Raw genomic sequence first — 26,099 nt, forward strand, 5'->3', positions numbered from 1 at the left:
CTGCCTCTTTCTCTTTGTGTCTCTCATGAATAAATAAATAAAGTCTTTAAAAAAAAACATTCAAAAAGGGTATGATCTATCTACACCCAGGAGTAGAAAGAAAAGCAGGTTACGTGTTTAGCTTCCAGATGGTCCCAAATCTGCCTGACGGGGACTCTGTTGACTTGACCTAGTTTCGGACCACAGTTCACTTTCCTTTGTGCTCCACATCACTGAGACTTCCTCCACACTTCCTGGAGGCAGGGATTTGGCCTTGGAATCACGATTGTTCCCGTGCGTCTGGCATGCAGCAGCTCACATCTTCACACCACCAGTGTTTGCTTTTGTAAACTGTGGAAGAGGGCCCCAGGGCCAGAAGTTCCCACCCCAAATCATGGGGAAGAGAAGGAAGGAAAGGCCAGGGAGGAAGTGTGAGGAGGAGATAAGCATGTTACTGTTCTGGTTGTCTATACCCTGCTTGAGCTTCTGGGCCAGGCCACTATCCTTGTACTCGGAACTCATGATGACCGACAAGAAGTGTTTTAAGAGGAAAATTGTAGTTCACTTCATTTTGATTTAAAACAAGCTTTTCTAGCAGGGTGAAATTTTGAGATGCACTAGAGACAGCTGGAGATCTTCAAGTTACATGAAAATGACAATGCATTCGGCCTTTCTGCTGCCTCTCTCCTGTAGGGCAGGTTATCTGTCTTTGTCATGGCTAATGGCAATTTATGCTATTCATGACCAATGGCAAGGAAAAATATTCATATTTTTAAAAGGCATTGAGACAGATCTGTCCTCAATCAGGGTCAAGATCATACTAGAAGGAAGGAAGTAGACTTTCCAAGGTCATGGTATTTCAGTCTTTACTGGGAGGTTGCCATTTAGTTATGATCTTATCATCTGAGTTTCAAGATTAGGAGTAATTCTTCTGGAGTCTTTTAAAATGGAGAACTTGGAGTGATGGGGGCAAAAGAAGCTGCTCAAGATCCTCTTTTTTTTTTTTTTTTTGGTTTTTTTTTGGAAATAGGATACTTTAGGCTTTGCCAACCAGAGATAGCATTATCACCTCACCCAGAGGTTCCGATGGAAAGAGGCAGAGATGAAGCTTCAAGATGGGAAGTGTTTTCAGGCCAGGTTAAAAATGAAAGCTCTCAAGCCCAAGATAGGTATTACCAAGCTACAAAATAAGATGCTTTAGGTTATTTCTCAGGGCATACCCTCTGGTGTCCTTGGCCCATGTGTATAGAACTTGTCCTGTCACCTATCCCTCCTACACTAATGATGAGAGTAGAGCACCAGAAACTCTCAGCTCTTGAGGATCCTCTTGGGCTATTTATTCATTGCAAGGAGGAAAACCAGTAGTAGGTGACTTAGGGTATTTGCCAAAGATGTGATAGAGTTGATGCATAGAGGTATCGCCTTTTCTTTTCATTCCATCAAACAGCCAAAAGGGGACGTCAGGTACAACCTTTTGAGAAGACCTTTTTCTTTGTTCATTTTCCAAAGTTTCTACCCATTCACATCCATGCCTCAGATTTTCAGTTCTTTCTCCGCTCCACCCATCATATATATTTACTAAGTATATATGGCTCCTTAGAAGCCTTTGGGCTAGAAGAGCAACTGAAACAGAGTCTCCACCTGCACAGGGACCACTTTCTAGGAAAGATGGACCTTAGTCTTTATCTTCTTCTACTTTGATCTCTTCTGCGTTGGTGAGGTGCCTTCAAATGCTTCCTCTTCTGGGTGTCTGATAAAGTATGTGGATATTAGATATTGACTATTTAAAATAGCTGGATTTATCACCTTATAATCTCAACCCTTTTTGTTAATCACATTCTGACTATTAGAGTCGGACAGAATTTTTCAAAGGGATTTTAAGACAGATTTTTAAAGAAATCTCAGATTAACTCAGGAAGAAAGAATCATGGAGAGTTAGGGTTGTAGCTGTGTACACCTCTGGATAGATGGGGCAGGATCCATGTCTCCTGCCTCTCCCTGGGCTTCCCATGTAGGCTCTGCAGGGAAAGAATACAGCCCAGCCCAGAGGAGCAGGGCTGTTCAGGTGTGCAGGGGTCCTTGTGTGAATACCCCTAAGTGCCTTTCCACAGTAAAGTCCTCAATGAATGGGGGCAGTTTGGTAAAAATCTTGTAACAAAAATTAGCTGGACATCAAAAGAATAATATTCCATTAGAAAAACAAAATCTTGACATCATTACATGTAAACCAAAAGGAAAGACCTGAGAACTCTGGGCAGGAAGAAAGAAAATAAACAGAGTGAATAAAATTCTCTCCCAGGACATCAGAATACATAGAGATCAGGCTATGACTCAAATCTAGTATCATCTGGTAATGATGGAGATGGATTTCCTTAAAAAAAAAAATGCTACGGATAAGTCATCTCATGTCAGTTTTTATAATGGTAGGAGTAGAGGAAGGACTGACTTCATCCCACTGATCTCCTTTAATTAGGTTGGTCCTTACCTGGCAGGAGCTTTGTGAACTTCATTGCCCGGAGCCTTCTGTGTGGGGCATCTGTGGTTATTTGACGCCAGCTCTGAGTTTTGCGCTGTAGTTTTGACGTCATTTCCTACTGTTCTTCAGTGGATTTTTCAGTTTCATACCTAGGTCAGTATGTCTCAAGTTTTTCTTTTTCTTTCTCCTCCCTTGTTTCTTTCAAAACGGATGTGCTCTTATTATTGCTGACACAATATCTTTACTCAGCCATTCTCCTAGGGATGATTTCTCCCATCCTCCATGGCCCAATCTAGACCCTATCCTCTACAAAACCCTCTCGTGAAATCGAGGCCTTGGTTAATTCCCATACCCCGGAGCTTCCCTTTAACTACTCCCTTATAAGCCATATTATATTTTCTAATATGTGTGTGTATCCATCTTGCTTTCTCAACTGGTGGGGTGGGGAATGTACCTCATATATCTCCTGTTATACCTCATGGGGCCAAACATAGGGGTTGGTCCTAAATGACTATCCTTGGTATTTATCATCTTTCACCACGTGGGCCTGCATTGAGATAATCACCTTCTTCCTCATGGCCAATCACCAGGGAAGACCCAGCACGTGCCCAGCAGTCAGTTCTCCTACTGAGTGGTATCCTGAAAATATGTGTATGAGACAGTGGACTGCTTTGGGCCAGAGGGACATTTTGCAATTTATTTGGATGCTTGCTAGAGGTCACACCGCAAGGCCACTGTCCACATACCAGCTTTGTCTCAGAAGCTGACTCATGTTTTTCGTATAAATCATAGTGAGCTCCCCATTAGAAACACCTTGTAAAACTCAAAAGCCTTTATGGCTGTTATTAGCTACTGCATTATGATTTATTAGCTAATTCAGACCGATGTGTGGATGAGTGTGCCCAGGGCACCATTTGTCTCATCTACATAAGTCAGAGAGTGGAATGTGCTGTGCTCTCTGAAGCAAATGTCTCTTCCAAAGGACCATGGTGAGTCAGAGTTTGCTTATGCCTTAAATGAGCAGGTCAGTGATAACTTCTCACAAGGTGGGCTGTGTCTCCATGCCCTGACACTTCCACCCAAGAGCCCTGGGTGGGAAACATGGCTGCAGTGGCCCATTTTCCTTTTAGCCATTCCATTAAAGACTTCCTTGTTGAGGACAGAGAAGAAAATCAAGAGAGAAATATCTGGAATGGCCCTGGTGGCAACTTAACGTTCCCCAGTATGTTCAGCATAAGATTGTGTAGCCTCCAGTTAGTAGTATTTGCACTTAACACTTGTCCATTGTAAAAATAAGAGTATCACTATTAGATTGCCTATGGTATATTTTGTTTATAAAAAACAAAATATATTTGTTTATATATTTGTTTATATAACATATATATGTTATATAGCCATAGGATGTGTACAGGATGATACATGTTTTATATAGGTATGTATGTTTATTAATGTTTATGTTTTCATTTTCTTTTTAATCCTACTGGTTACCTAAAATGGGACCAAAGAAATCCACCCATAACAAGCAGACCTGAGAGTAGGGACAAAACTGCGTACAACTTAGATACTAGGTTTGCAGTTTATTTGGAAGGGAGAAAAATTATCTACAGAAACACACTCATCTATGAAACATGCTTGCCTGCCTTGGAGAACTGTGCACAGTTCAAAGCAAGGATTCAGTGGATACACAGCAACATGGGCTAGACTGTATCAATTATTCTCATTAGTAAGCATGAGCACGTTTATATGTTCATCTATGTTTACATATAGAGTCATATATGCATCAGGTGCATGTTCTGTAATATAGACATTAAATACTCTCTTTTAGCCTATTGAGTAGATTTCTGCTTCGATTAGCTACATCTCTCGTCTAAAGTTTTCAGTGGCATCATACTATGGGATGTAGTAGCATGGAAATGAGATAGCTCTTTGCACTTTTAGCTCCTAGTACTTTGGCCTCCAACCACTGACTTGACCTCATAGGGGTTTGCATTGTGCCCCTACTTCCTCAGCCCATGCTCGCAGTCTGCCACTTTGGGGCAAGCTATCCAAAATGAGGAAGTTCGCCTTGGTCTCTGGTGTCATTCATAACAATCTAAAACAAAGATTTGTTTCTGTTGTAGTTAGCGTCTTTGCTCAAAGATTTGTGGTGTGATGAGCCAGAGCTAGGCAGCCTTTATGCCTATGATTAAAGAAAATCTGTCTAGCATTTTCCATTAGTTTATTGCTCAGGTAGGTTTGGTTTGGCAAACATGTATTGAGTAGTTGCAGGGAACAAAGCTTAAATGAGATCAAACTTGTTAGAAATTAGAGGAATGCAAATTAATGTAAGAATAAAGTACAACCTTTCATCTATTAGACTAGAACAATGAAAAAGTCAGATAATGGCAAATGTTGGTGGGATGTGGGTTTATAGGAACCCCCATGTGCTACTGGTAGGAGTGCAGCCCAGCACTGCCATTCTAAGATATATATCCCAGTGTAGTTCTTACCCAGGACCATAGGACGTGTGGATGAAGATGTTCATTACAGTATCATTTGTGGTGGTGGAGAATTGCAGGCAACTGGGTCGAAGGTACCACTGGGAGATTATGGTGGAGGCCTGCCTTGGAGAACTTGCACAGTTCAAAGCAAGGATTCAGTGGATACACAGCAACATGGGCTAGACTCTATCAATTATTCTATCTTATTCTCTGTATTCCTGATGCTTTGGCCTCTGGGGCCTGACTCTGGAAAGATTCCTCCTCCAGTGCTAACCAATCAGAGATCACAAAAGGTAGCACACCTTTCGTAGGAAAACTGACCAATCCAGTGCCCTTCTCTGAACCGCTTCCTCTGTCTGGCTCTTATGTTCCAGGAAGGCAGTATTTCTCTCCCCTAATCATCCCTGAGTTAGGTACCATGCAACTCAGGACAGCCCCTTTGCCTCAGAGTCTGCTGAAATCATTCCAACTAGCCAGCCCTTAGTCTGCTTACCTTGCCCCCCCACCCCTTGTTCCTTCCTGCAAAAACCACAGTAAAGCCTCTTGCCCATACATTTCCCTCCCTCCTTCTGCCTCCTGACCCACCCTGGTGCTTGCCCCATTGACCCTGCATGGCATGCTGTGGACCCTCCTCTTGGAAACTATAAATAACAAACTCTTCAATGGCAATCATCTCCTGATCTTTGGCCTCACCATACCTGATAATAAAATTTATACTTTAAAACACTAATATTAAGGAATAGTGCTTAATTTAAAAACTAAGAAATGAAATAAAATATATACACAGTACCACTTAAAGAATTCAGTGCCTTGGGGATCCCTGGGTGGCGCAGCGGTTTGGTGCCTGCCTTTGGCCCAGGGCGCGATCCTGGAGACCCGGGATCGAGTCCCACATCGGGCTCCCAGTGCATGGAGCCTGCTTCTCCCTCTGCCTATGTCTCTGCCTCTCTCTCTCTCTCTCTCTCTCTGTATGACTATCATAAATAATAAATAATTAAAAAAAAAAAAAAAGAATTCAGTGCCTTAAACCCTGTACACAAAACCACAAACCTTTTGCAAGGACTCGCTGTAACATCAGAGTGGGAGTGTAGACTGGGATAAGGAATTAAAATGGGGATAGAGAGGAGGAGAAATGAATAAATAAAAGAGCAGCCTTGGGGTTGATTAGGGAGGATGAATCAAACACCTTATCTGACTTCTGCGAGCATTCAGCTCCGCTGTAAACATGCCATTATCTAATAACATTGGACAATATAGTCAGTCCGTGGTCCCAGGCCCATCTCAGGAATCCAGGGGTAGGCAAGAGCTTGCTGTGAGCTGCATGCTTTGGAGGTCACCAGTCCCCTTCAGGTCCATGAGGGCCACATTTCCCCAGGTCTGTTCCAAGATGGGATATTTCTGAGATGCTGCACCAAAGAGGTTCCTACAATTCAATAAGGTAGGAGTGCTGTGTCCCCTCTCCCCTCACTGTACCTTGGGATATCATCAAAGGCTCTAGGGAGTATTGTAGGAAGTTGGTTGAACCTTGCTGAACTCTGTGTCTCCCAAATTTGTTTGACCATGGACTCTTTCTCAGTAACCCTTCTTTACCCGGTGGTGGTAAGAAAGACGAGGTTCAAGTGTGAACCTCTGAGAACCTTGAATCAGGCATGGCTGAAGCCTTTTTGTCTAGCAGAGGGCTTGGCATGTGGCAGTGTTTAGGACCCGAGGAAGGCATGTTTGTGTGGCCTGGACAGACAGCAGGAGAAAGGCAAAGGCAAAGCTTGGTGGAAGAGGAGCTGTTGACTTCAGTACCTCCTCTTCCAGCATCAGGGGGTGCTCACCAAGAATATTCCTTTTTTTTTTTTCCAAATCAGAAAGAGAACAGTTCACATCACAGCTTCTAACCACTGTAGGATTCACCAAGTCCTTTCATCTCTGTCAGTTCAATTTTCTCATCTGCAAAATGCAATTCATAAAACTTCATAGGTATATGGCAAGGGTTAGAAATCATATATGTAATATCTGGAATATAGTAGTAGCTTAATAAAAATTAGCCCTTGTTCAAACTATTACCAGAACTATTAATATCTTAAATCTTTTTGTGAAGATTAACTGTGAACACATTCACTGCTAACTAAGTGAACACAGCAGTGGCTAGCTCAAGGTCACATAGCTCATGATTATTAGCAGAACTGGGTCTGGAATCTCCTTCTCTTGGGTCCTGGTTCAATATAATTTTCATTACACTGCACTGAGAATCCTTTTGCCTATTTCATGATCAGAGGAACTTGGCAAAAGCTCTTTTGGTGTGCTGCTTGGACCACTCTGTTGTGACATTGGAGACAGACATGTAATGGGAAGCAGAGGCCATGGGATGCCACAGGGATTGTGGTGTCAGTTGTGTTCTGCATCCTTGTTAATAACCTAGAAAACGTTGTAAAGAATATGCTAATTAAATCTGTATATTACCCTAAATGGAGAGGTTTTACAAACCCCACCAATGACAAAGATGTGACATAAAGGGACCTGGAGCTGTCAGGCATATGGACAGGAAATCACTAGATGAGATTCAGCTGTAGTAAATGCATCCTAATACATCTGGGGACAAATAATCTGAAACACAGATATTCAATGGGAGGAAGATATTTGGAAAGCAGTAAATGCTGAAGGGGACCTGGGGGATAGTGGACAGCAAATTAGATATGGGTTTTCATTGTGTTAGTCCAACAGAAATTGGTAATGCAATCTTGCACTGTATTTTCCACAGTCCCCTGGAGCAGCTGGGAGGGGAAAGCCTCGTTTGCTAGCCAAGATCAAGTGTGCTCGCCCCACGCATGCACTCCTGAAGAATGGCCTGGCTGGGGCTGGGGCTGGGGCTGGGGCTGGGGCTGGGGTAGAGGCAGATGACACTTTACTACCCCATGGGCCCTTCCCTACCTTCCATTCTCTTAGCTCCAGCACTGCCCAGTATTCTGGGAAGCCAGCTCCCTGTCCTGTCACCTACCACCTTGTTGATGTGCTTTCTGGGGATCTCAGCTAAGGGAGGACAGTCCTATAGAGGACAGTCTTCCAGTCTTCAGGGAAGACGTGACTCCAGGCATTTGTTTCCATGTCACCAGAACATCTCCTACCTTTCCTAGTGATCTTGGCTCTTTCCCCCTACCTCACCAAATTCTCTCCTCATGAAGGATAGCATCAGAAGAGGAGGGTTTAAGGGAACACAACTGTTGTTCCAACTATAAGGGTTAGAAACTGCCTCCTTCTACCCTCCCCACCCCATACTTCGTCCTTCTCTTTGTCATGCTTCACACCACCTGCCCCATTTTAAAAAATCTATTCAAGCTTAAAGACTTCCCTTGACATCTGTTAAACCAAACTTCCCTACTGGGAGCCAGTGAAGATATATTCTGATTTTCTTCTAGCCTCTACCTACATGCCATTTTCTCAAGAAAGCCCAGCATTGGCTGAGTTCAGAGCATTGCATTGCATGTAGGGCCTGTTCAATGGGGTAACCAGAGCTTCCTTACAAACCTTTATAAAAGAGTCCTACTCTTGCCAAACCACACTTTCTACCTTTCCCTCTCTGGGAGATCCTCACCTTTCAGTAAATCCTTCAAGGACTTGCTTGGCAGTGGGCTATGTCTACGCCACCAGCAGCTATAGGCTAGTGAAAGTCTGAAGCTATTTGCAAGGCTGGGAAACTTTACTGCTTATTTCTTCAACAAGCCCTGGCTTTTTGCACTCAGAATGTGCTTCATCATGCTCCTCATCTGGGTTTGCATTCAGGGTAATTTAGCTTCGGCCTGCCTTTGTCACTTAACACTCCTAAGGAAGTGGCCAAGTCTAAAGTTATGCCTCAAATATTTTTTAAGCATTGCACTCAGTAACTGTTCACTGGGTGACTTCTCTGCACCTACTCCTCTGCTAACTACTGGTGTGGGGGAAGGTTGAAGGAAGAAGGTTCTAGTCTCATGGAGGGTCCTGAGTGAAAAAGGCCTCACTGTGGAAGAATTTGAACTTTCAGTGCTGGTGGGTCATAGATATAAATGGATGGCAGCTGCCAGCACAGTGATTGATGAGTGATGTGCCCAGCCAAAGGAAGTCAGGCACACTTTGGAACCGTAGACCGCTGTGTACAGGGCATCTTAGTATATTTAGCAAATGAGATTGCAAACCACAGAAAAAAAAGGCTGAGTGGGCGGAGAGGAAGAACATTCCCTGGCCAGAAACTTGCTGAACTTGGAGGGCCAGGGACCGGAGGCTTTGCCGAAGTGGGGAGAGATGTTCTTTGGCTTGTCCTAGACAAATAAATCACCACTGAAGAGATAGACCAAAAGCCAATTATATGGAGTGTTTTCTTGGAAAATCATCTCCCAGGCCCTGTAAATCATCCTCAGTGCTGGCGGGCATTTGGATCTGCCTGGGGGTGGGGTGGAGGGGTGGGTGGCATGCCAGTGCACCCCAGTGTCAGGTGGAGGAATTACACAGGGATGAGCCTGGGAGAGCTGGAGAATGCGTCAGGTGCTGCCTTCCTCCAGGAAAGAACAGAAAGAACTATGTGTCCCTGCCTAGGAACTGTGGGGCTGCGCCTCTAAGCCAGGCTTTGCCTGTGACCTTCAAACCCTCTACAGAGTAAAGTGGGGACTGGAATATTTATAAGGTTTCTAGAAACTCTGACACTTATTTAATGCTGTCATGTTTTGTTTTGTTTTGTTTTGTTTTTTTTAAATAATTTCCACAGAGGTTAAACATATGCATCTCACACCCTGCCCTCCCTGGTTTATTGTCCCATAGGAAACGAAAATCTCCATCTACTATGAAAACTCAGTCATAGGGGTATTTGAGGGAGATGATCAGGGACTCTCTAAGCTAAGTCATCAGAGAAGCTGTAGAAAGAGCTTTTGGCCTGGAAAAGGAGACTGAAGGGGGTGCCAGGAGGACTGTGTTCAGGATCTGAAGGACATCAGTGTCTGCTGTTCCACTGCAGAGGCCAGAAACAGGACCAGTGAGTCAAAGATACAGGGGCCCAGGCTGAATGAAGCCCAAAAGGAGTTAGAAGATGAGTTAGCAACCCTTATGCTGCTCAACGACACACACTTTGATTTGCCTGGTATGTGACAAAGCTCTTTAACCCTCATTGCTGTCCAGTGGTGGCACCTACGGCTAGCAGAGAAGATTGTTTGGCTCTGCCCCTGCCATAGTCTTCTTTGGTCCCTAGGGTAGGATGTGTCAGCATGACCATGGTGTGGAGAAGCTCCCTGCCCCAAAGTATCTTCCTCTTCCCCACAAAACCTTGCTCCTCTCAGAATAAGAACAAACTTATTCTCCCAGAAGAGAGTTCCATTAAAACTTGTGTTCTCTTTAGACCGTCTTGTGACTTTGAGGGTGGGGATTTCATTGGTTGCTGACAAGCAAGATGGCCCTAAGGAGAATGGAATGTAAGTCAGTTACATCCAAGCAGGATGGGAAGCACTGGCCCTCAAAAGGGAAGTCTGGTGGGCATGCAACTTGCTTCCTAATGATTTATTTTGTAAATAGCCAGTCAATTCCTTATGGGTCCATCAGTGAGTTGACTTAAACCTTTTTGTAATAGGTTGGTCATTTTAGCCTGTACCAACTCTTGGGGTAGTTAAGTTTGCAAGATCAATAAAGTAATTCTTGCATCATCTTGAAATTAACTCCTTCACCTCATCTTCAAGGTTCTCTTCCTCCTTCCCATAGTCTAGGATAAAATGAACAATATTTTAATTTGTCCTGGTTGTGGCTCTATTGATTCTGATGGGATCTTGTCTCAGTCTTTGACTTTCTTTCTAGACACAAGTCTTCCTAACTATTCTCATTAACTTGATATGACAATTCTTCTGTCCCTGTGATTATTTCCACATACAGCAAACATTTTTTTTAATTAAGCTCCTACTCTATGGGTAACATTGAGGGAGGAGACATTGAGGCTAGAGATGAAAATGCTTACCATTCTCTGTACAGAATTGTAGCACAACCAAATGAGATGTAATGTGTAGAGTGCTGCACCCTGGCACAGAGAATATGCACCATGATCACCATGTTCACAACATCACGTTTATCTCCCTCCTTTTGTGGATAAAGTCACTGAGACTCTCAGAATTTCAGTGACCCCTCCAAGTTCCTACAACTGGCAGGTGGCAGAGCTGGCATCTGAATCTAGTTTCTGACTCCAAGGCCTGCATCCTTTCCACGGGACAACTCTTTCTCCGTGAGTTCACTTGGCAGTGGAAATGTAAGGGGACATTTATGACTTAAGAATGAGTTAAAGAAGTTAAAAGTGCTGGTAAAAAATGAAGATGTTGTACAATAAAATAAATAGGAAGATGAATAGGCAGTTTACCAGTGTCCTGGGATCCTCGGCAGCCACTCTGGGTGGGAATCTGAGCTCTTGGTATGCATGGTCCGAGTCCTGGCTCTGTCTGGCCCCAAACATAAAATGGTAGAGTTGACACAAGGCTCCAGCTCAGTCATCCTTGTCTGTTATGTTTGGAGGCAACAGCTCTGCACGAACCCATTAACTTAGAGATGTCGGCCAAAGCCTTTTCCTTCCCCGACCACTGGGCGAGAGCACACCACTCTGCATTGAGATGATCGGCTTTCCATATGCACAAAACCACCACAGCTTGCCTCCCCATCTTTCATCACCTAAATGAGGGCAGTTCATGTTTAAGAGTAGAGAATAGGGAACATAATGATGGATAAATTATAAGTTTGGGGATCTGAAAAGTCAAACTGTGTAAATATGTATTTTAAACCACAAACAGAATGTTAATGCATCTTTCCCATTAACTCACTAACTGAAATTACAGAGTGTAATGTGAGCCAACGCCCACGGGTTGGTTATGATGTTTTCAGATTTAGAACAGCAAATGATAAATGTCCTTCCCTCAGACAAAGAAGCGATTGACACAGCTTTTCAGTGTAGTCACTGATGATGCTGGCGATGGAAAAGAAACTGAATGCTGTGGGAGGAGGGAGGTCACCAAATACCTGGAGAAGCAGAGCATAAGCTCCTGCTAAGCTCTTCCAGGTGACTGTGAAGCATCTCTGGGCTCAGGGCAGCCCCTCTGAGGGCTGGGGATTTGGGTGTGGTTGGCCAACACACCTTCCTGCATTAGAGGGTGGGCTTGTTTTCTTAAGCACTAGCTATCTCACCACGGGTTGGTGGCTGACAGCTGGAGTGAAGTCGATCTCACTTTGGCTGGGTTTGGTTTGAGGATGTATGGTTTCTTTAGCAGCCATTTCATTGCGAAGTCGTTTATGGGTAGCAGTATAAAAGAGCTTAAGAGGGTGTGGGGAAACCGGAACCTTTGTGCACTCTTGGTGGGAATGCAGAATGCTCTGGAAAGCAGCATTATGCTCCCTCCGAAAATCAAAAATAGAATTGCAGTATGATCTAGAAATTACATTTCTGGGTAGAGAACCAAAAGAATTAAAGGCAGGGTTTCAAAGAGATATTTGTCTACCCATATTCATAGCAGCATTATTTACAATAGTTAAAGGGTAGAAGCAAGCCAGCTGTCCAGTGACAGATAAGTGAATAAATGAAATGTGGTCGATTCATGCTGTGGAATATTACTCAGCCATAAAAAGGAAGGAAATTCTGACACATGCTATGAGCTAGATGAACCTTGAAGACATTTTGCCAAGTGAAATAAGCCCATTACAAAAGTGTGAATACAGTGTGATTCCACTTCTGTGAAATAACTAGAGTGAGTAGTCAGACGCGTAGAGATGGAAAGTGGAATGGTGGGTCCCAGGAGCTGCGGGGAGGGAGGAATGATGAGTTATTACTTGAACCATTTAGAGTTTTAGTTCTGGAACCTGAAAAAGTTCTGGAGATTGGCTGCACGGCGCTGTGAATGTACTTAACACTACTGAATGTGTACTTAAAAAATGGCTAAAATGATATATTTTGTGACAGGTGTATTTTACCACAATTAAAAATGGATGTAAAAAACAAAAAGGATCTGGGGGGAAAGAGAGGTTAAGAACATGGCCTTGGGAGGGAGAGAGAGATCTGCACTCAAGTCCTGGAGCTGCTGCTTACAAGTGGCAGCCCATGGGCAATCCACTGAAAGTACCCTCTGAACCTCCAAAGGAGATAATAGTATCTCTTTCTTAGGGCTGTTGTAAGGATTAAATAAAATCATGTTTGTTGTGCATTCATTCTGTATCTGGTAGGTAGCAAAGACCTCTAATAGGTATTAGCTGTTGTTACTGCTTCTGCTTCTGCTCTCCGTCGGGGAGAAGGGACGTTGTTGGCACATAATCCACTTGATAATGTTCCATCTCAAGCATATTCTGAGGCTCTGCTCCTCTTACCCTGGTAACCCTGATTCTGTTTGTCCAGATTCTGCTCATTCAGCAGCGCCCAGCCTCATACCCCAGCTCCTCTGTGAAACCCACTGTCACTGCTCCAGCCCGTGTTCATTTAACAGTTCAAACAACCATACGCCTCGTCACATGCCCAGTTACTGAGGCCCTACTGTGAACCAGAATGTTGAAAACACAGTGGGAACAAAATCCAGTCCTTACTCTCAAGCAGATCATAGTCTAGTTTTTGTCTACACTGTTTCTTTGATGCTTATCCTCTTACATGTTATGTGCATGAAGGCCCTTTTTCACCACGATATTTTAAGTTCTTTGTCTCCACTGAAGTGCTTAGCCTAACTTCAGTTCAAAGGAACACAGTCACACCGACTTCTTGGAGTCAGGCAGCGCCACGGAGGAGGAAACCAGTTCATGTACGGCCTTGCAGGAATCCTAGTGCCGGGAAGGACTTGGATAGAAAACCTGGGCCCATTACCATTCCCAGACGCCTTGCCATCATCATCAAGTGGTGGCTATGAGTTTTTTTCCCCTGAAGAAATACAGAATAATTAGGGAGAAACAAGATAAAATAATAGTGAAATACCCATCAGTCTGGAAAAAAACCGTAATTAATAACAGCATCCGGTTTTGGCCAGGATGTGCGGAGAGGAGGACACTTTCATATTGCTGGTACCTGCTCTTGTTGGGCATCAGCTGATCAAAGTAAAACCTGTTTCCAGCAATTTTACTCCTGGGTGTCAGCTGTAGAAAAGTGCTCATCCTTTGTCCATAGAGACATGAGGTATGCAGAAGGCTGTTCACTGCAGCATATGGATAATATAGCAAAAAAAGTAGAAACAGCTCGTAGTGGGTTGAAGAACCTTTCCCCCAAATATTCATGTCCACCTGGAACCTCAACATATGACTTCATTTGGAATAAAAGTCTTTGCAGTTGTAATTGACATAGGAATGGAAATGACGTCATTCTGGGTTAGGGGAGAGCCCTAAATCCAATCACTGTGTCTTTACAAAAGAGAGGAGGAGAGGGAGATTTGGATACAGAGACGTGGAGAGAAGGAGGTCATGTGACTATGGGGCAGGGATTGGGGTGACATGGTCACAAGCCTGGGGTATCAGAAGCAAGAAGAGGCAAGAGAGGATTCCCCCCTAGAGCCTTCAGAGGGTGCATGGCCCTGCTGACACTTTTATTTCAGACCTCTAGAGTCTAGAACTATGAGAAAATAAATAAATTTCTGTTGTCTAAGATCCCTAATTTGTGATACTTTGTTATGGCAGCTCTAGATAACCAGTGCACGGATCAACTGCCTCTCAGGAGGGGAGCAGGAAAATAAAATGTAATTTATATAACAGCATGTTATATAACAGTTAAAAAAGTTTTCACTCTCAAAACACAATATCAAGTTAAAACAAGTTGCAGAAATATACTTCCACTGTATCATTTATGTAACTCTGCTTAATAGTATAGATTGTTTATGGATACATGTTAATGAAGTAAAATTATTCAGGCAAACATGGGTTGTTATGCACTAACCTTGGGATAGTAGGTAACTCTGTGAAGGAAGAGATAGATGGAATGAGGCACAGAGCCATACCTTTATTGGAAGTATTTTACAGAAAGAGGGAAAACTTGGAATAAGTCAGGTAAAAAAATATCAATCTTTATTTGATAGCAGTGGGTATAGAGGCATCTAGACATTTTTTCTATCTTGGAATTATTTTATATTTTACATTTTTTAAAGAATTACAAAGTTAGGAAATATATGACAGATCCAATGTTGAGAATATGTGAGACACCGAGAAATACCCATTCCCTTACTTTGAAGAACACCAGATTTTGAGACCCCAGGAGGCTATGGTGAATTGGAGTCTGGCAATGGGGAGTGTAGGTAGGTGTTGGGAACAAGTTAGAGAGGAAAGAGGAAGGACTTGGAATTCACTGCCACCTTTATTTGCTGTGTGACTTTGAACAAATGAGTGAACTCCATGGGCTCACTTTCCTCCGATGTGCAATAACATCTGTAGGAAGGATGGTAAGATGGCAAGTACTCAATAAATGTTAGTATCCTTCACTTTGATGTTATGCTCACACCAAATTGTCCTTGCTTGTAGCCTATGGTGTGTCCCCTGAAGGAAGTGTGTGTATGTGTGTGTGTGTGTGTGTGTGTGTGTATAAAATCTTGGAATATATGATAAGATACCCTTGGCTGCCTTCCTGGCCAGAGCTTAAACTCCATGAATCTTTCTTCACAAAGACTAATTCCCGTCCCTTAGACCTTTTCTCTGAACTTTGTCCAGTTTCCCTACATGCCTTTAATTGAATGAATAGAAAGTAGATGGGGTGTCCTGGAGAAGGGGACATTGGGACCAAGTGGAAGGTTGACATATGGGCCTTGGTGTTCCTCACTCCTTGTTAGCCCAATGCCCTTGGGAACCTAACTCACGGTCACTGAGTGAGCTTCCTCTGTTCATCCCATCCCAGGGGCTGCCTTCCTGATGCTCCCTCCTTGCCATGAACTTTCCACCCTAGCTACCCCCTCCACCCACCCAGTCCGGCCACTCCCTCCCCTTTCACTGGCTCCTGACATTTCCTTGGCCTCTCTAGGCCCTCATCCAAGCACCTAGACCTTAATTCGGGAGGGAGCCTGCGGTTGGCATTTTCAGGGCCTGTGGCACAATTGGACCATATGCAGATGGACAAAGGTTGTTTTCCCCTGAAGGTTAAATGGTGACCTTAGTCAATGTTTAGCTAGTGTTCACTTAAGTGATTTCCCCTGGTTAATGAGTCATGTGCAAATTAGTTGAGGACTTTCACACCCTGCAGGTAAACTGGGGTGGTAGGAACTGGTAGTCCTGAAATGGCTTTGAGTTACATAGTCTGTACAGCGAGGGACCTGCTTACCACGCTGTTCTGGCTTTTAGATCCTCCTTGCAAAAGTAAAGTGGTTGGATAAAGCCTTCTCCACTGGAGAACCACCAGGTGATCGCCTGGCTGCCTCATCCTTCCTCTTCTCCACGTTAGGAGGCCTTGTATCCATCCTCTCCCTCTCTGCCCTCACCTCATAGGTGTGTCATTCCCAAACTGTATGCTGAGGCTCCCTAGAGTGCCATGGCAGATTCATAAAGATGCTACAGAATGTTTTAAATGTTTGATGGCAACACAGCAGTGTGTGACATCTGTCAGATGCCGCGTGAATGAGCAATTCAGGTAGTTCGCTTTTTCAACATTACATCATGCCACATTTCTTTCCATTATATCATTCCTTTTTCCCTGTTGCTGTGATTTAAAAAAAAAATGTTTACAGTATGTAAATCATAGGGAGCATGGAATGCAGATGGTGGTGCCCACTGTGAATGATCCCAAGGCCTAGGTTGTGCAGGGCCCAGCAGACTCACGCACATCCCCTTAGAAAATGAGTGTGGGCTTTAAGAAATGAAATAAAAAAATCTTTTCATTCAATTTATGTGTGTTATTTTTGTCAACTGGCTATTATGTTGTTAGGGTGTAAGTGCTTACTAAGTTGTTCTATAAAATGGAACTGTAGGTGTTTCTTTTGGCCTTTGAGCTCTCCGTGAAGAGTATCACCAAGCCACTAAAGGTGCTGTGAACTGAGAAAGTTTAGGAATTTTTGTTTAAGCTAAAGAGGAGCCATCTTTCCCCCTCACCTCCATCAGACCTCTTGCTAGCAGTAGTCCTCCTCCTGGACATAACATTCCAGGAGGAGTGATAGAAGAGAGATAAAAGGCCTCCTTCTATCTACCACTAGCTCCTTCTCCTACCTGAGAGAGAAAGATTCATTGATTCTTTAAAGAAAACAAAGTCTTGCTTGACCTTATCTCCACCCTCTGCTCCAGGTCCTCTCTTTCTCTTGCTTCCCTATCAACTTCCCCCAATGCCTTTATCTCTTACGTCATGTCCATGTTCCTGAAATTTGTCTGGCTTTCCCCGCTGGTACCATATTCATGCAGCTCTCCCCAGGGTCGCTGCCAAGTTCCAGAAAGCCACATCGGGTTTCTTCTCAGTCCTGATCAATTTGCCCAACATCTTCCAAAGCTTTCTCCTGCCTCCCTTGCCCTAGCATTATTCTCATGTCCTTTCCACCTCTTGGAACAGCTCTCAGCCTCTTTACTGGGTCCCTTGTGCCTTTTACTTATCCATGGAGATAAATGTGAGCCTTCATGACTTTCTTGCATCTGCTGCCCTTCTCCTCCTTGCTTCCTTCTTTCTCTGTTGGTGGGCTCATCTTCTGTTTCAATGTACATTGCATGAATGATCCCCTGTCCCAGCCAACAAACCCACCACTGCCCATAACCTTCTAAATCTTGCTACAAGCCTGAAATTTCCATGTGACGCTCTTGTTAAGACTCCCCTCAGCTGGGTAATGGGCCTTAAAGAGGGCATGTGATGTGATGTGCACTGGGTGTTATATGCAACTGATAAATTATTGAATACTACATCTGAAACTAATGATGTACTATAAGTTGGCTAATTAAATTAATTTTTTTTAAATGAGACTCCTTTCAAATGGTCTTTGTTTGAAGAATCCCCTTCTGGTGTCTGTAGAATTTTATCCTATATTTTCTGTCCACCCACAGAACTCTCGGATATTGTTCTTACTACTTCACTACTCATTTGCCAGTTTCCATGAACATTGTTCTCCCTTTCCTCCCTTGGATGTTTCACCTGTTCCCCAAACTTCAGGTCACATTTCCCTTCTCCTTCCTTTGTCATCTTTTATATACATGTAGTTGCAGTGTTGGAGCAGTTGGTACATTTCAGGTCCTCTCCTTGTGGAGAGGCTCGCCTCTTTTTATTTATCTTGTCCTAATTAAAATCCTAATTACCTTCCTCCCAATGAACTGACCCCACCACCTCTAGATTCTCCCTGGGTCAGCCCCACTTAGACTACACAATGCTACTCATACAGTCAACCAGAAATCCAATTTTACATGGCCCTGTTGGGTGTTTCTTCCCTGTGTAGGTCTTAAGTAGCTCCCCAGTGCCAACAAGCTCAAACTCCCCATCCTAGCCCTTACTGCTCCTTGTAATCTGGCCTTAATCTGCCTTTCCAACCCAACTCCACTCAGGCACCTACATCATAGTTGCAATGGACTGTGGTCTCACATTCCACCCCCACCCCCACCCCCATTTGATGCTTTGACTACTGCTGGTTTCTATTCCTAGATCATCTTTGGCTCTCTCCTTAATTTGTCACTGTTGCTGCTCACCTTGAGTTCTTCTCTCCAAAGAGCTTTTGGGAAGCTCAAGCCTCCTCCCCATGCAACCCCTAAAAGGCTCAGAGGTCTTTGAAGACACAGACTACCTCACACATTTTTTCTTTCTTTCTTTCTTTCTTTCTTTCCTTCTTTCTTCCTTCCTTCCTTCCTTCCTTCCTTCCTTCCTTTTTTTTTTTTTTTTTTTTTTACCTCACACATTTTCATATCCTCTATACCATCTGGTACTTTACCTCACACAGAGTAGGAATGTAGTAAACATGAGTTTGAAATGAGCAGTATTTTCCAAAAAAGATGGTCTAGAATTTGGCCTCCCATGAACCCCTACAGATACACTGTGAAAGGTCGACAGGTCTTTCCTGAGCTTGGCCTCTGAAATGGAAAGATGTACTACAAATATCTTGATTCTCTTGATTTACTAAGTGGAGGTCTTTCATTTTCCTGTTACATAAGTAAGACATACATATTGTAATAAGTTAGAAAATAAATGTCATGGAAAGAAATAAAACTTAAATATAATAAGCCCATTTAGAAGTAATAACTGGTCATGTTTTGATATATTAATTGCTGGAATATTTTCTATAAACATTGTGAAAGATATATTTATGAAAGAAAAATAGGATTATATCTTACACATTCATTTACAATTTCCTTTTATTGCTTAGGAAAACCATGTATACTGAAAGAGACTAGATTGATGAAAAGTACATATTATACATTATAATATAATATTATAATATTGCTCATTCTCAAATGCTTAATTTTTAAAGTATGTTACATCTTTATTTTATGAAACTATCTATACAAGTTGTCCATAGACTGGTGCCAGTCTGCAGATGATTAAAGTTCCATAAGTATAGAAATCGCAAGTAAGCATTCAGAAAATTGTTAAGGAATGTAATATTTCCACATCAAGTAATTTCATTTTAGAAGCTATTTTTAATACAATAAAATTACATATTAAATGCTCATTTTAACAGAAATAACAACTATTAAAAATCATTTCGGGATCCCTGGGTGGCGCAGTGGTTTGGCGCCTGCCTTTGGCCCAGGGCGCGATCCTGGAGACCCGGATTGAGTCCCACGTCGGGCTCCCGGTGCATGGAGCCTGCTTCTCCCTCTGCCTGTGTCTCTGCATCTCCTTCTGCCTGTGTCTCTGCCTCTCTCTCTCTGTGTGACTATCATAAAAAAAAAAAAATCATTTCAAGTCCAATACCTACATGCAAATCCCCCATCTCCTCAGTTTTTCACATAATGGGAATACTGAATCCATATTATTTTTCCAGGAACTGTTTTTACATGGTTCTGAAACATAGAGAAAAGTAGAAATTTAGTTAAAAGTCAGACTTACTGAGAGATATCTTACATACAGTAAAATTTACCCTGTTTGGTGTAGAGTTCCATGAGCCTGGACAAGCATGGTATGGTAACTGCTGGCTCAGTCCAGGTAAACAACAATAAAATCTTCCTGACAAATTACCTTTTGTTCCTTTTGTAACCAATCCCACCATCCCCACTTCCTAGCTACACTGATTGGATTTTTGTTCCTAAACTTTTGCAATCTTACAAATGGAATGCATAGTTTGGAGTCTGGCCTCTCTCAATCGTTATAATGCATATGCTGTCTCTGTGGTTGCATATGATGTCTTTCTATAGTCCACCATTTTCACTGCTGAGTCATCATCCATTGTATAGACATACCACCATTTGTTCATCCATTCATAAATTGGAGGGCATTTGGGTTTTTTCCAGATTTTGTTAATTGTGAATAATGCTGCTATTAACATTTGTGTACAGTTTTTGTGTGAACATGAAAGTTGTGTGTAGTTATACATTTTTTTTCATTGCTTTGAGGCAAATACCTGTGAGTGAATTTCTGGGTCTTGTGATAAGCATATGTTTAACTCTATAAGAAATTGCCAAACAATTTTACAAGTGGCTGGATAGAGTATTTTGCATTGTAGCCAGCAATGTGTAAAAGTTCTGATTGTTCTGTGTATTGCCAGGACTTAATATTGTGAGATTTTTTACTTTTATTCTTTTTTAGTTTTTGTCATTCTAATAGGTTTGTAGTGATATCTTATTATGGTCTTGATTTACGCTAATGACAAATGATATTTGCCACCTTTTTGTGTGCTTATGGAAATTCATATGTCTTCTTTGGTGAAGTGTCTGTTCAAATCTTCTGCCCATTTTTAATTGGATTGATTTCTTTTTATTGAGTTTTGAAAGTTCTTTATATAATCTAAATACAAGTCATTAATAATACATGTTAATAATGCAAGTTATAATAATAGTATTTTGTAAATATTTTATCTCTGTAGCCTGCCCTTTAATTTTATTAACTTTTGATAAAAGTCCATTTTATCAATTTTTTTCTTTGATAGGTAATACTTGTATCATATCTAAGAAATCTTTGCTTAACATAAGATCACAAGTATTTTCTCTTATCTTTTCTTCTAGAGTTTTTATAGCTGTAGAATATTTGCTCCATTTTTAGTTACTATGTGTATATGGTGTAATGTATAGATAAAGGGATTTTTTTTGCATACAGGTATCCAATTGTTTCAGCTTCATTTGTCGAAAGGTTATGGTTTCTCTATGCGGTTACCTTTGCATTTATGTTAAAATTAATTGTGGAATCTATCTATGGAGTATATATGTGGGACCTTCTTCAATGATCTTTCTGTTCTATCTCACTGATTTGATTTATGTGTCCATTCATTCACAAATACCACACCTCCGTGTCCCACATGTTATTGTAGCTTTATAGTATGTCTTTAAATTGGAGAGTGTAAGTCCTCCAACACTGTTCTTTTTTAAAAAAGTTTTTGGCTATCCTAGTTCCTTTGCCTCTCCCTATAAATTTTAATATCAGCTTGTTGATTGCTATGAAACATTTTACGGAACTTTGTCTGGAATTGCGTTGAATGTGTACAGGGCATTTTGAGGAAAATGAACATCTTAACCAAATGGACTTCTGGTCCATTTGGCATCTTTGTTCATCCATTTGGATCTCTGATTTCTTTCAATAGAGCTTTTGTTGTTTCCAGAATGTAAATCTTGGTTATATTTTATTAGATGTGTACATAAATATTTTATGTGTTTTTGTTATTTTAAATCATACTATTTCTTAAATTTTAATTTCTAATTGCTCATTACTAGTTGACAGAAATATAACTTTTCCTATGACTTTACTAAGCTTACTTATTATTTCTAGGAACATTTTTTTGTGAATTATTTGGGATTTCCTCTGTATACAATTGTGTCATCTGTGAATAGAGAAAGTTTAACTTCCTCCTTTCAATCTGTATGTTCTTTATTTCTACTTAATACCTTATACCACAGCTTAGAACCAACAGTACATAGGACCACAGTACCTTAGTACCACAATTCCACAATATTAAGTAGATTAGGAATAATAACATTAGATATCTTTGTCTTGTTCTCAATCTTAAAGGGAAAGTATATAGTCTGTCATAACTAAGTATGAAGTTAACTACATATTTTTTGTAGACCCCTTTATTAGGTTGAGGAGTTTCCCTCTGCCTTAGTTTGCTTAGTGTTTTTATCATAAATGATACTGTATTTTGTCATATGTTCATCTACTGAGGTTAGCATACATTTTAGCTTCCTTGCTCTGGGTATATAGAGAATAACATGGTTTTTTCAATGTTGAACCAGCCTTGCATTCCCAAGATAGATGCTACGTGGTAATGATGTATTATATTTTTAATATCTTGCTGAATTTCATTTGCTCATGTATGTGGAATATTTTTTAATCTATGTTTATGATATTGCTCTGTAGATTTCTTGTAATGTTTTCATTTGGCTTTGATGTCAGGATAATGTCATAAAGTAAGTTGAGAAGTATTCCTCTTTCTTCTACTTCAATGGATGAGTTTCTACAGAATTGGTATTGTTCTCTATCTACATGTTTGGCAAATTCACTAGTGAATTTGCCTGGACCTGTAGTTGTTTGTTGATTTTGTTTTCATTGTTGTGAGATTTCTAACTATATATTCAGTTTCTTTGACTGATATGGGGCTGTTTAAGTTACCTATTTCTCTTTTGGATTAACTTTGGTAATTTTTTTGTCTTTAAAGGGATGTCAATTTAATCTAAGCTATCAAATATTGCTGCCTGGAGTTTCATTGGCCTTTTAATATCTATATTATCTGTGTTATTTTAATATCTATTTTAAAATCTATATTATCTGTGTTATTAATATCTGTATCATTAATGTCTCCTTTTCATTCCTAATATTGGTAATTTGTATCTTCTCTCTCTTTTTTTTTCTTAATCTTTTTCAGTCTGGCTAGAGATTTAGCAATTGTGTTGATGTTTTCAAGGAACAAGATTTTGTACTATTGATTTTTCTTTATTTTATTGACCTTTGCTTTAATCTTTATTAGTTCTTTCTGCTGGTTTTACATTTAATTTGCTCTTATTTTCCTTGTTTCTTAACTTAGATTATGGATTTGAGAACTTTCTTTCTTTGTAAGCATTTATTCTACCAATTTCCCTCTGATCTTTGCTTTAGCTGAATCCCACAAATGTTACGCCTTTTCATTCCTTTAAAAAATATATTCTGGGGCAGTCCGGGTGGCTCAGCGGTTTAGTGCCACCTTCAGTCCAGGGTGTGATCCTGGACATCGGGGATCGAGTCCCATGTCAGGCTCCCTGCATGGAGCCTGCTTCTCCCTCTGCCTGTGTCTGTGTCTCTGCCTTCACCCCCCGTCTCTCATGAATAAATAAATAAAATCTAATATATATATATATATATATATATATATATATATATATATATATATATACTGTATTCTCTAATGAGTTTCTCCTTAACCCATGTGTTCTAGATACCTGTTGTCTAATTTTCCTGTACTTAGGGATATTCTAGACCTCTTTTTGTATTTATTGCTAGTTTAATTTTGTATGGTTGGCATAGCATAGTATGTAGGTTTTCAATTCTTTTAAATGTGCTAAGGTTTGTTTATATCTCAGAGTATGGTTATTTTAGTGAATGTTCCACGTGCATTTGGAAAGGCTGTGTATCTCTGCTCTTGTTTCATAAAGAGCTTTATAATGTCATTTGGGCCAAGTTGGTTGATAGCGTTGTTCAGGCCTTCTCTACTTGTTCTGATTTTGTCTGCTTATTTTATCAGTTACTGAAAGAAGGACAATGAAATCTCCGGCTGCAATTATGGATTTGTATATTTTTCCTTCATGTGTTTTGAAGCTCTGTTGAAACTCTAATATTATAGGATTGTTATGTCATCTTGATCACTGGACCTCTCTATCCTTAAGGAAGATCTCCCTTTTTTTTTTTTTTGGTAATAGACTTTGCTCTGCAAGGTGGGGACTTGCTCTGAGATGACCCCTCCTTCAAAACCAGGGGAGACCTCTTGTAGTCTGGGCCCAAGTTTGTTTCCTACTGCAGATGCAGTGGATCTGTATCTCTGACCCCTGCATGACAAAATTTGCCATCATAATTTAAGGCTTTGTTCTCAGGGGAGAAGTCATTGGTGTCTTTCTTTCTAATAGCAGCATTCATTCCTCCTCTTCTGTACCACTGAGGACAGCTGCTCTGGATCCCCAGTCTTCCTCTGTGAGCCCATGGTAAGTCCCTGAGGAAGAGTAGGTATTCTGCTTGTGTTTATAGTTTCAAAGGGTTTATTCTTTCTGTTAGCCCATGCTTGGCTTTTAGAAATCCAGTAAAAGTTTTAATTTATTCTTACCAACTTGTCTAAAGGCCTCATGTCCCTCAGTTCTCTAATGGGATAAAGATCATGAGTTTGCAAATTATTTAGCTTTCTCTTGGTGGTGGTTCATAAATGATACTCTTTCTAGCTATTTTTAGTCTAGGTAGAGGCTGGCAGTCTTACTAATTTATTTTTATTTTATAAAAGTATTGGTCCATGACAGAGATTTTCTTCTTTGTTACATTTTCTTTAAGAAGCACCAGCCTGTACCTTTCTGAACCAATTTATATTTTCATCCTGTGCCACCTTTTGGTGTAATTAGGTTCCTGGGCTTGTTACCTGGTAGTAAACCTGGCTTAAAAAAGTTCTAGAATGGTAGAATTTGGTGACTACCTCTTTACCCATCCTACCCCCCCCTTTTAAAAATGTATCAAGGTGAAATTCATATAATATTAAATTAACCACTTTAAAGTGAACAATTCAGTGGCATTTAGTACTTTCATAGTGTTGTGTGACCATCACTTCTTTCTAGTTCCAAATGTTTCTGTCATTCCAGCATAAAATCCCTTACCCATTAAGCCATATTAACCCCCTCCCCCAGCCCCCAGCAATGACCTCTAGGGATTTTTCTCTCCTGGATGTTGCTTATAAATGGAGTCTTATAACATGTGATCTTTTGCGATTGGCTTCTTTCACTTGGAGTAATATGTTCAAGTTCACCTATATTGTAGCATGGATCAGTGCCTCATCCCTTTCTATGGCTGTGGACGTATATACTCTGATCTGTTTATGGGTATTTGAGCTCTTCCATCTTTTGGCTGTTGTGAATAGTCCTGCTATGAACATGCATGGATGTGTACTTGTTAGTGGACCATTTTCTCATTTTATTGAAATGAGAAAGGCATGAAGGTCACCTTTCAACTACTCTCATGTAACAGCCTTCCTTTCTGCTCCTAGGGTATTTTGGGGGTCTCCTTTCAGCCTCCAGCAATTTTACCACCTTCCTAAAGGGAAGACTTGATATGGCACTGTGCAGTTTAGTGTAAAGAAGCGGCTTTTGGCAACCAGAGCTCTCTTGAAAGGCAATGAGTTTCCTACTTTGAGGAGTGTTCAGGTTGCTAATGGAAGAGGTTCTCTATCATGCACATGTTGGACTAAGGTGACTTTTAATGTTCTTCTCATGCTGAGAGCCTTTGTGTTCTCACTGTAGGTGGCATACAGAACTGCTGAGGCATTTTTGGTGTGGAGTTGTTTGCAAAGGTTTTGAACAAGGGCAGCAAATGGAATCCATCTCATTCTTCTGCTTCCTGAGGCTGATGAACATGCTTCTAGCCCTTCGGGTTGTGGTAGCATGTTGCAGTGATGTGAGAATAAGTTCATGCCCTTTTTCCAGAGAGTAGAGGATAGTTTTGTCTCTTTGTTATTCAAGCCAAAATGATTACATGTTTTCTGTCAGAGTTTTAGCTGCCTCAACAGGGTATAGACTGGTATCTGCCCTTAGGCTAAAAGCTCCTCTCTTCCAAGTGTGGGTAGAGTTTTTTCCAGGATCTTCTGGGTTTTTTTTTTTTGGGGGGGGGGGGGAGTGTATTTTAGTGTATTTGTTTAATGTCTGTCCACCACCAGAACATAAGAACCATAAGGGCAAGGGCCACAGCTCTTTTACCCTCCACAGAGACTGCAGGGAAAGGACTAGACTTGACTGCATTACCTGTTCCCTTTTTTCTCACAAGGTCTAGGTCAGCCCTTCTTTACCCAGTCTGTGTCTTAGTAGGCAGGCGCTGCCCTGACTCCCAGGCTTTGTTGCCCTCTGGCTGCTGGTTGGGTTTGGGCAATGAGAGGTACCAGCAGATCAGAAGGCTGGAGGAGAGAGAAGCAGGGTTATTTCTTCTC

The 26,099-nt window shown here is 41.4% G+C and overlaps 1 protein-coding gene across 10 annotated transcripts in view; it reads left to right on the plus strand.

The window, feature by feature from the left end:
- Positions 1 to 26,099, plus strand: part of LRMDA (leucine rich melanocyte differentiation associated) — a 1,023,935-nt gene that overhangs the window by 606,315 nt on the left and 391,521 nt on the right. The window lies entirely within an intron of this gene.

This window comes from Canis lupus, chromosome 4 (assembly GCF_003254725.2).
Source record: "Canis lupus dingo isolate Sandy chromosome 4, ASM325472v2, whole genome shotgun sequence".
Taxonomy (NCBI): domain Eukaryota; kingdom Metazoa; phylum Chordata; class Mammalia; order Carnivora; family Canidae; genus Canis; species Canis lupus.